Below are 12,791 nucleotides of genomic sequence, written 5' to 3' on the forward strand. Positions count from 1 at the left end.
CAGATTGTGATATTGAGTGCCATTACAGTAAAGGAATAGCTTCTACAACTTTGACGGAGCATAATAGGCAACATGCCGCAATATATAAGTGGTACTGAGAGATGGAGTCGAGCGGCCAAAACTAAAATCATTACTGTATTAACCCATTAGCTTATACAGCCGGCTCACAGCCGGTCGCAGGTTTCAAGACCGTTATTACACTGGCAGTGGAATCTGAAACTGACATTTTAAATGCAATCAAAGATTGTACGTAATATAATACATGCCACACTTTACATAACAGTAATATTGAAGTTTCGACGTGAAAAACCGTTAACTTTACACGTGCACAGTATAAGTACAGAAAATATGAAAGTGGAACGTGGTTCAGAAACGGTCATGTAACTGTAATTAGGTTCTCTGGACTAACGATTACCTTGAAAGAACGAAATGATTACTTTTTTGGCAAGGGCCTGTTTTGTTTAAAGCTTATTACTCGAAGAAAATACTACTTCGAGATAAAAGTCTGGGAGTAACTGCACTGAAATTTAATGTACTGTGTGACATAATGATATAGTAACTGTCCAATGATACTTTAACATCAACTTCATAGTATAAGTGCTGGTTGTATTAACAATACTTTAGTATGAGCTACTACTAAATAACTGGCTTCAGGCAGCAAATCTTTCGTTGTCGTTGTTATAACATTAAGTCAGGTTCTATATTCTGGATTAAATCCATTTGCAAGACACGACGAAACGTTAATAAGAGATACCGAAAATAGCAAAAGGAATTAACCTCAGGGTCGTTATAAACCAATGTTCAGACGAATTGTTTACAGTTGTTTACTACGAAATATAGATCTGGCACGGACTATATTTCCGTAACATTTAGCAAAAGAGTTTGCCACGTTCCAAGTAATTCTTTTAAATGATTTTCAATGGGTTAATGACAGTAGTGAACTTACCAGACCCCTTCCCGGAGGACGTAACATTGCTCAAACCCAAAACGTCGAAACCCCAATCCGTAATGAATTATCGACCTGTAACAATGCTAAATTCTGACTTCAGTCTTTCCACCAAGGCAATTAACAACCGATCTTTAGGATTCTCCCTAAAGGGCATAAATCAATATTTTTCGAAGTGCTATGTTGATATTTGTACGTACCACAATAACTGAATACCTAACATCCTTCAAAGTGACGACCCAGTCCAGTACTACAAACATAAATGCCTACTAATCCTGCAGATGATTGACAGATTGAAACAAATTTGATTAGGTAAAAGAAATCATTCTGTTCGTATTGGAACACAACAGTTTAATTGTGAACGGGAGTGCAATTCGATAGTGTAACAAATAAGCGAAGACGAAAGTAGTAGGTGAACATGGGCTGAAGGAATAGGGTTATAACGGATTACGGCTAGAAGAATTTTGCACAGAACACGGTTTACCGATTCCCAACTTTGTTTCAAGAATCAGAAAAGAAAGTTGTAGTAAGATACCAGTCTTTGGACTGTTCCAGAGGTGTAATGTTTCCATAAGGTGAGGGTCAACAGCCGTAAAGTATTTTATAAAATGCATTTTAACCATCAGTTGTTTATTTGTCCCATTCGTCATCTATGGGTTTCGGTTATTAACCATCATCCAGGGTGTAGGGTACGACAGATTAGTGGGATGCATCCTGGACGATGGTTAATAACCGAAACCGGTAAATGGCTAATGGGACAAATAAACAAAATGATGAATATGCATTTTATATTTAAAAAATGTACCACAGATCGCTAGAGGGAGCTGGAATTGGGCTAGTAAAGTCCAGAATAACTGCTTAATATATATTAATGAAAAATGTAGCAATGAGAAAATCAAAATTTAAATAATTGTCTGCCACAGCCATTAAAAATTATACATTTTACAACTAATGACTTGTTTCATTCTTTTGAATGAACAATCCTTCAACAGTTACAGTCAGCCGATACTTAGGGTCGCTCCTAACTATTCACAAAATTTTACAGTCAACAGATACTTTGATGATCGGCGAAATAAATCTCGTTAGGATTTGACCATGACAAAAATGAAAATCTGTAGATCCACTAGGCCTTCATCCGTGCGACAATAAAATTCCTTCTCCCCTCATGACTGAGATAGTTCGTAACTCAATAAGAAACTGAAGACTCGGAGTTTTAAGGAAAGAAAGCAAGCTAGTCAATAAGACCTCCTAAAATTTTTAACATGTGCAGGAGAACATGGCTTTAAGCAGCAGCTTCCTAACTCAGAGTTTGGAAAATTGGAAATTTGTGGTAAGGTCTTATGGGGCCAAATTACTTATGTCATCGGTCCGTAAGCCTACACACTACTTAATCTAACTTAAACTAACTTACGCTATGGACAACACACATCCCATGCCCGAGGGAAGACTCGAACCTCCGACGGGGGGAGCTGCACAGACCGTGATAAGGCGCCGTAGACCGAGCGGCTACCCCGCGGTCAGAGTTTAAAGTTTAGTCTGCAGAGAGAAGGAAAACGACCTAAAACAACACTACATAAAATTACCAGCACGTGGAGCTCCACTTAACTTTCAAACGCCCCCAACATCACATGCATGTAAACTATCATACAAATAATAACAACAACAAGTACTTATTTAAATTAAGAACTAATGACCAATATAACACTTCCTGCTCACCCCCTATGGTTCACAATTTTGGGTAAGTTTCATACAGGAAGCACCAGGTTAAATCTTCGGCCAACAGACCACTTGCTACGAATAGGCTACTCCCCATTCTCGCACCAGACCGACACCACTAATAATCTCCATGAGCACTGACACCAGTGCATACATACTTGTGTCCTTAATGATTATAACCAAGTCGGAATGGTGCCGGCTGCGCTCCGATCTAGTTCACATGTCCCATTCAAAACGAACCCTCGGAACACACTGGCAGTTCCAAGTACAGAAGCTATGGGGAGTTGGCCCACCTGAACACAGTTTACAATTAAGGAGTCCATAGTGTATAGCAGTGAGAAAGTACCGATCACATTCTATACTTCGTCGAGTAGAGTGCATCTATCCACAACGCATTCCCTCTTGGCAATTCGATTCTGATGAAGCAAGTACTCCACTAAGGAGCCTCGTCTCGAACATTCACAGGGGGGGGTGGGGGGGGGGGGGCACTAATTCGAATTCCAGAACAGATGAAAACCATTTTTGTCTGCTGCAAGCACTGTCGTAAGAAGCCTCTTCACTGCGCTGCCCCACTTCATATACTATGCAATAACTCCAGGACCTCATACTGCCAACTCCTACGTTCAGTTTACTATCGCCTCAGGTGCTCCCTGTTCGTAAGCTCTCAACCGACACGGCGAGCGGCCGCTCCGGTCTGTCTCCTCGGATTGGCACACACGGGGCTACACCGCACTGAGCCAAACATCGCACGCTCGCGCCAACGACAAACGGCACATGTCTAAAGACTGCAAAAACAACATAGAAAACACTGAATATACGAGTACATTGATGAGAAAAGGCGTTATGAGCGCTGCCCACGGCGACGTTGGATGACGGCTGGTGGCGTCGCAGGCGCGTGACGTGGCAACGAAACTATACAGGTGGAGCAGATACGGAAGGCGGATGGGGAAATACATTGAGATAAGCACCTCCGAGAAAGGACTGATTATTATTTCGCAGAGTCTGTGAACGAGTATTTCGAAAACGCTGAAGCTGTTCACGTACTACCTCTTATGAATCTTTCTGTGAGATATACGTGGGAGGAAGTATTATACTGGTTGAATCTTCAGTGAATTTTAACAGTAAAGTACACCGAACAGCACAACGTCTCACGTGTACCGACTGTGACTCGAGTCGGATTAACATCTCCGCGAGGTTCAGAGCTTACTAAACTAACGTACGTATAACGATTCTAACGCTCGGCTTTCCGGATTGGGTCCCCGGCACGAATCAAAAATGGCTCTGAGCACTGTGGGACTTCACTTCTGAGGTCATCAGTCCCCTACAAATTAGAACTACTTAAACCCCGCTCGGTGGACTTGTGTCGAGGTCCGGTGAGCCGGCCAGTCTATGGATGGCTTTTACGCGGTTTTCCGTCTGCCTCGGCGAATGCGGGCTGGTTCCCCTTACTCCGCCTCTTCTACACTATGTCGGCGATTCCCGCGCAACCGGCTGGGGTGGCCGAGCGGTTGTAGGCGCGTCAGTCTGGAACCGCGCGGCTGCTACGGTTGCAGGTTCGAATCCTGCCCCGGGCATGGATGTGTGTGATGTCCTTAGGTTAATTAGGTTTAAGTAGTTCAAAGTTCTAGGGGACTGATGACCTCAGAAGTTAAGTCCCATAGTGCTCAGAGCCATTGGAACCATTTGATTGCCGCGCAAACAAGTTCTCCACATAACGCGTACACCACCATTACTCTACCACACGCAGGGGTTACACTCGTCTGGAGTGAGACGTTCCCTGGGGGGAGGGGCATCGGGAGCCGAACCGCAAGACAACCCTGCTGAAAGAGTGGGGCGGTGAAGGGTGAAGTGGACTGCGGTAGTCATCGCGGGGCTGTGGACCACTGCGGCTGCGTTGGGGACGGAGCCTCTCTGTCGTTTTAAGGCTCCCAGTTATCATAGAGTACAATACAAAGCAATACGACCTATAGTGAAACTCACTGCTATTCTTGGGATATTCTCTAGAGGGTGTCCAGGAAATTTACCGACTAACTTTGAATGGTTTGTAAAGGGTGTCATGAGGAACAAATCGATAACAGGAACCCGTCTCCAGGAACGTCATCCAAGGGAGCTACAGAACTTCGAAGTTACAGGCGCCGGCACCTGCAACTACGACACCTTTCGGCAGCAAACGTGGCTTTGTACACTGACGGACAATATTCGGAAGGTCTTGCAATGTGGTTTATTATTCAGTGATCGCGACTAATTGCCAGGATCGCCAGTGGAATAGACGGAGCTAGCTGCTGCGTAGAAATGCCTTGTCTCCTATGAATGCGATGCTCTGTTGCCTGAGCAGACGACGGTTTCGCACGCGGGTTTCCATCTACAGTTTATTTTTCTGCTGGAATCATGTAACAGCTCCATTGTTCTTCTATTTTTCTGGGAACCCATGTCCGAAAACGTCATCTGCTGAGGCGACAGAGCATCGCACTCATACGAGACAGGGCCTTCCTACGCAGCAGCTAGCTACGTCTTCTCCACCGGCGATGCCGGCAATCAGTCGCGATCACTGAATAACAAACAACATTGCAAGACGTTCCCAATATTGTCCGTCAGCGTACAAAGTCACCTTTGCTGCCGAAGGGGTGGTCTGGTGACAGGCGCCGGTGCCTGTAACTTTGACACTCTGAAACGTCGTTAGACGATGTTTCCTGACACGGGTTGTTATCCTCCTTTAAGACGCCATCTATAGCCCCTCGAATTTTGTCGCAACATATCTGGATTTCTGGGATACTCTATATTGTCGCTGTCAATTCTTTCTGATACGGATCTCAAACCAGTGGGTGGTATTAAGGAATCAGTTGAACAAGGCTTTTCCAAGCTACCTTTTTTGTGGCTGGCCTGCACTTCCTGACGATTTTATTAAAGAATCTGTCTGGCATCTGCCTTTCCTACAATTAGTTTTACATGATCGTCCCGCTTTAAATCTTCATATATGTGTCTGCATAAATATTGATGGAATGTGGTTCGTTCCAGTGGAAGTGTAATCAGATAATAGCGGGTCTTTTGGTCTATTTACGCGTAGTTCTTGCTTTTGTATATGTTGAGGGTCAACTACAGATCCCCGCACCAAGGGTCTACCCTCTGCAGGTCATTCTGCATTTTGCTGCTATTTTCTATCCTCGCGGCTTCTCTGTGCACAACAGCGTCATTTGCGAAGAGCCTCATCCAAAACTGGTTCAAATGGCTCTGATCACTATTGGACTTAACTTCTTAGGCCATCAGTCCCCTAGAACTTAGAACTACTTAAACCTAACTAACCTAAGGACATCACACACACCCATGCCCTAGGCAGGATTCGAACCTGCGACCTTAGAAGCAGTGCGGTTCCGGGCTGAAGCGCCTAGAACCGATCGGTCACAGCGGCCGGCAGCCTCATCCAAATTCCGACGTTATGTACTAGACATTGATGTATTAATGGTCATATAACACTACCTTGGGGAACGTCCGAAGTTACAACTCAAGATTTCAAACATGCAATACGTTTGTTACATTGTAGTTACCTGAGAATTAACAGTTTTATTGACAAATAGTATTAAAATCGTTTGAATGTCTGACGATGAACTTATAAAGTTAATACTGGCAGTAATTGTACTACTGCTGCCACTAATAGTAATAATACACTGAAAACCCAAAAGTCATGGGACAGCGATAAGCACATATACATACGGCAGTAATATTGGCGGAGCTGTCATCCGTACTCAGGTGATACACATGAAACAGTTTCCGACGTGATTATGCCGAACGATGGGAATTAACAGACTTTGAACTCGAAGGATGGTAGTTGGAGCTAGACGCTTGGGACATTCCATTTCGGAAATCGATAAGGAACTCAATATTCCGAGGTCGACAATGTCAAGAATGTGTTGAGAATACTAAATTTCAGACATTACGTATCACCACGGACAACGAGCGGCCGATGGCCTTCGCTTAACGACCGAGAGTAGAGGCGTTTGTTTAGTGTGATCGTGCTATCGGGCAAGCAACACTGCGAGAAAGAACGGCAGAAATCAATGTGGGACGTATGACGAGCGTATCCGTTAGCACAGTGCTGCGAAACACATCAACTGAAGAGACTGCCTACACTACGCTGCTCAGTCCTCTCTTTGAGTACTGCTGCGCAGATAGGATTAACGGAGTACATCGAGAAAGTACAGAGAAGAGCAGCATATGTTGTATTATAGAGAAATAGGGAAGAGAATGTCACGGCCATGATATAGCATTTGAGTTGGACGTCATTAACCAAAGACGTTTCTCGTTGTGGCAGAATCTTCTCACGAAATTTCAACCACCAACTTTCTCCTCCGAATGCGAAAATATTTTGCTGACGCCGACCTACATAGGTCGGGAAAATAAAGGAAATCAGAGTTCGGTGTTCGAGAGTGGAATAATAGATAATTATTGTGAAAGTGGTTCGATGAAACCTCTGACAGGAAGAGAATGTACGTAGATGTATCCATGTAGATGTTGACAATAATGATGACAATAATGATGACAATAATGATATTGGCAGATATAAAAAGGATTTGTAGATGTACAAAAATAGATCTTCTAACACAGCGAGCTCTGGGAAAAGTAAATGTAAGGAGGCTGAAGGATCTAAGAATGCAGCTAAATGAGGAAGATCGGTCTGGACACAAAGTTCAAGCCGGGCGGTGTGGCCGTGCGGTTCTAGGCGCTTCAGTCTGGAACCGCGTGACCGCTACGGTCGCAGGTTCGAATCCTGCCTCGGGCATGGACGTGTGTGATGTCCTTAGGTTAGTCAGATTTAATTAGTTCAAAGTCTAGGCGACTGATGTCCTCATAAGTTAAGTCGCTTAGTGCTCAGAGCCAGCCAGAAAGTTCAAGGGTGTCGAGTGCATGGTAACCATTAGTCTTGCTTTAATATACATATGTCATTAACTGTCTTCAGTAGACGCGGGAGCTTATTTCAGAGTCGGGTTCCTGCTACAGGGAAGGACTTCCAGAAAGTGGCTGAACGATGGAGTGGGACAGAAAGGATTTTACTGTGGTGGTAACGGATGTTTCAAATGGCTCTGAGCACTATGGGACTTAACTTCTAAGGTCATCAGTCCCCTAGAACTTAGAACTACTTAAACCTAACTAACCTAAGGACATCACACACATCCATGCCCGGGGCAGGATTCGAACCTGCGACCGTAGCGGTCCAGCGGTTCCAGACTGAAGCGTCTAGAACCGCTCGGCCAAAACGGCCGGCAACGGGTGTTTCTGGCATGTTGTTTAGCGAAGACCGTTAAGACCGAAGAGATTTATGAGGGACTGTGTGCGTTAATAAGACGGTAGAGAAGATAGAGGGTATGACCAAATTAAATCAGCGATGGTGATACAAATAGCTCAGGAAATGGGACGTTAAAAGAAGTAGATGAGTTTTGTTATTTGGGTAGCAAAGTAAGTGACAATGACAGAAATTCAGATGATATTAAATGCAGACTGACAACAGCGAGAAAGACGTTTACGAAAGAAAGAAACAGGAACTTCTGAATTGTGATGCTACAGAAGAACGTTGAAAATTAGATGAGTAGAGCGTATAACTAGTGAAAATGTAATGAATATACAGGGTGATTCAAAAAGAATACCACAACTTTAAAAATGTGTATTTAATGAAAGAAACATAATATAACCTTCTGTTATACATCATTACAAAGAGTATTTAAAAAGGTTTTTTTTCACTCAAAAACAAGTTCAGGGATGTTCAATATGGCCCCCTCCAGACACTCGAGCAATATCAACCCGATACTCCAACTCGTTCCACACTCTCTGTAGCATATCAGGCGTAACAGTTTGGATAGCTGCTGTTATTTCTCGTTTCAAATCATCAATGGTGGCTGGGAGAGGTGGCCGAAACACCATATCCTTAACATACCCCCATAAGAAAAAATCGCAGGGGGTAAGATCAGGGCTTCTTGGAGGCCAGTGATGAAGTGCTCTGTCACGGGCTGCCTGGCCTTTGCACAAACACCCATTCTCTGTAAACTGTTTATACCAACGTTTAATACACCACCTATCAGGAGGTTTAACACCATACTTCGTTCGAAATGCACGCTGAACAACTGTCGTCGATTCACTTCTGCCGTACTCAATAACACAAAAAGCTTTCTGTTGAGCGGTCGCCATCTTAGCATCAACTGACGCTGACGCCTAGTCAACAGCGCCTCAAGCGAACAAATGTACAACTAAATGAAACTTTATAGCTCCCTTAATTCGCCGACAGATAGTGCTTAGCTCTGCCTTTTGTCGTTGCAGAGTTTTAAATTCCTAAAGTTGTGGTATTCTTTTTGAATCACCCTGTAATTGAAGAAAAAAGAAATTTATGAAATTTATTTATTTCAGGGAATCGTCAATTTGATATTGGAAGGAAGTCTGGAGCGACATAAATTGTAGAGGAACAATAAGGACTAAGTATAATAAGGAGATTAACATTAAACTTCCGCTACTTGAGGCAACAGACAGAAAACTATTTACCATATGGATAGCCAACATTATAGGAATGATGTCCAGATCGGGAACAGCAGGATTTGCGTTGTTAGTAGCTTTAGTGTAATGAGTTTCCATTAGGCGCCGGTACTGGTACAGCGACGGACGGTTAAAGCTCAAGCATCAGTTTGCATTACAGTTGCAGACATATCTGGTCAACGAAAGTAGGGCTTTACTAGTAAAGCTGTTTTATTAAAGCAACGGCAGTAGTGCTATTGATCTTTGCGAGTATCGACTCATTAAAGTAGTACAGTGAGGTCCTCTATCCGGACCAGGATTAAATAACATGATTAGAAAGTTCGAATTAACTGCCGATTTGGGAATTGGTCTTGCGAGAGGGCAATCGAAAATTTCCCCACAAATTGTTGAAGAGTTACCGTTGCCATGGCTGAGTATGCTGGATGCAGTGCGCTATATTGAAAAAGCGCACGAGATGTGTCACGGTAGCTGAATATTCCATGGTCCACCATTGTTTCGGTAGCCGTAAAATAACCTCTAGTGTGGTTCCAGGCGTCGTGTATGCAGATGGTCGTCAGATTGAGCAACATTTTTAACCTGAAACATAAGAATGGTTCTCAGTTCACAAATGTTACTTTGTCACGTGGAAATTAAAACACGTTACTTTCAGTGGTTTATTCATTATTTCTCTTCCACTTACCCTTACAGATGTTTCCACAAATTTTCATTGTCATACGATCTCTTTCTTTTATGGGGACCCTCTGAAGTAGCGAAAGTTTAATTACAACCACCCTGTAGTTATGCGATATTTAAGTAGAGAAGAAGACGCTTGCACAGGGCAGAGTAGCGTGGGAAGCTGCATCAATCCAGTCTTCTTGCTGAAGATGACAACAACAGAAACGAGACTTTATACATAATTGATTAGACTTGAGATACAAAATGTATCTTTTTCTTGTCCTACCATTAAAAGACATAAAACATAAAAAATTAAAACAATCAAAGTTGCACGAAACAATGCTTTATCTTTGTTGCGTTCTCATATACAGCAAAATCGTCTATATTTTCAGTATACTTATCCATAACTTTACGTGATATTCCGGCTATCCTTCCAACAGAGCTGACTGTACTAGCGACTTGAATGCGTCCTCTTCATCATTGTTCTCCGTTCTAGACGTGTCTTGAGAATCACACTCACCTAACCGTGCAGTAACGACCCGTATTTGGCTGCTAGGTGAGGTATAAAGCTCCAGTGTTGCAATTAACAATAGTCGAAAAATTCCTGTTTACCAGTGCACTTGAGTTTAGGGAAAAAAGTTACTAATAACAACTCGACATTTCAGACTGGCTCTTACAGTTCGGTGACAAATGAATAAGGCTATTATTCGTTACACGAAGAGTAAACTCATTTTTGCTTCATGCCATCTTTTAAGAATATTAGTTAATGCAGATTACTGCTGCTTATGGCGACACTCATCGCTGTTTACAATACGATGGTCCCGCTTCTTAAGTAAGATAGTACTTCATTTTTTTGGCGACATATTTTTTCACTCAGCAACTTAGTAACCTACAGCATTAGTTTTTTAGCCTTAATCACGGTTCAGTTGTGTCGTTACTTTGTTTGAATACAGTTGCTACTCAAATGTTTCCTATATGTCTCTGTTTCTTCTTTCTATCTGTTGGTTGACCTTTTTACTAACGTTCGCCCATTTCCAAATGAATATGGATATCTTGGTGATGCTGTTTCAGATTGCCTCTATCACTTTTAGGCTGATGTGTCACATTGAATACTCCTTATTTGTGGATTCACCTGCAGGTTACATGATGTCTACACTCATAGTATCTGACATGCTTCTCTTGTTCTTTTAGTTGATTCACAGTTTTACGCTTTCTTTCTTTGATTCTATTCTGATTGTTTACGACACTAATGCTTATTCGATTGAATTATTCATATTACGTAATACTGACAGCTTTGCTGTACTACTTTTGTCGGCTATTAGCTATCATTGTTATTTTTCCAGTACGTATAAGGTCCTTGTTTATTTATTTATTAATCCATCTGCAGACATTGTATAGATATAGATGTGGTCACGTTATACACAATTTCAATATGCACACACACACATCACATGAGAAGAAGAATAAGTTGTCTTTAACATAATCTGAAAGAGACGGAAAAATGGATATTAACACTTTCATGACAACACGATAGTCATAAGCTCATCTACACATTTTTACAGTATTATGATTTCACCATCACACTTCTGTAGTGTACACCATGCACTGAGCAACCTCTGTGATCTTATGCTCTGGCAGCCTCACTTTATAACAGTATGTCTTTAAGGCACCTGAAGGAAATAAAAATGGGCAAGCATCAGCAGGATCATTTTTATATAACAAGGCAGTACATCTATTTTATATTTGTGCTTGCTGCTTTATGAATACACACTTTATGATGGCCTCAATGCTTGAACAAGATCCCTTCTAGTGTTTAGCTTCTAGGTATTCACTTAAACTACATAACGCTAAGGAGACTAAATAAGCTTTTAATTTGTTTCTAAAAACAGGTGTCTTTTCAATGCTTCCTATTCTGGGTGGCAACATATTGTATACTATGCGCCCAGCAGTTATCGGATCTTTTTCGGATAACTTGGGCCCCTTCCTGTGTAAATGATAATCATCCCTATTTCTCGCACTGTAATTGTGTACATCTCTATTCAGTTTGATAGTACTATTTGCTTTCACGTGCATATTGTTTCAAATATATATAGCGAAGGGACTGTCATAATATGAAGTTCGCTGAGTTTATTTCCGCAGGATTGTCTTGGGGTCCGATTTGCCATGCATCTAACAGCCTTCTTTTGAAGCTTCACTAACCTATAGATCTGCATACGTCCACCATTTCCGCAGACTAAAATGCAGTATGATAAGTAGAGGTAGACTAGACGGTAGTACATTGCTAATAGCGTGCCTGTGTTTACTGTCCTTGTCGCTTAGCCTCATATGAATGTCTAGGACTAATGTTTCCATTACATTGACGCTACTGTTTTATTATTGTTTCTGTTCGGTGACTGATGTGCTCCTATTAGGGATGCAGAACGAACTGTACGTTCATAGCGTATCTTTCATTAAAACCAGAGTATTTTACATAACTACTGGTTTCTTTTACCTGTATACATTAATCTGTATCATTTGTTTCGTTTGTGTAATACCACGCGTGACATCCTATTATATATTTATCTGATGTATTGTAACTTTATTGTATAGGCCTGAAGATGACTTAATTGCAGTGTCAAAACTGGTTGCATAATAAAAAATTACAAAATAGTGGCTGTTGATACAGTATTATTACTTTTTATCAACCAGTCACTATCCAACGACCCTGAACCCAAGATGGAGTTACATATACACTAATGGCCATGAAAATTGCTGCACCACGAATAAGACGTGCTACGGACGCGAAATTTAACCGACAGCAAGAAGATGCTGTGATATGCAAGTGCTTAGCTTTTCAGAGCATTCAAACAAGGTTGGCGCCGGTGGCGACACTTACAGCGTGCTGACACGAGGAAAGTTTCCAACCGATTTCTCATACACAAACAGCAGTTGACCGGCGTTGCCAGGTGAAACGTTGTTGCGA

This window comes from Schistocerca piceifrons, chromosome 2 (genome assembly GCF_021461385.2).
Source record: "Schistocerca piceifrons isolate TAMUIC-IGC-003096 chromosome 2, iqSchPice1.1, whole genome shotgun sequence".
Classification (NCBI taxonomy): Eukaryota; Metazoa; Arthropoda; class Insecta; order Orthoptera; family Acrididae; genus Schistocerca; species Schistocerca piceifrons.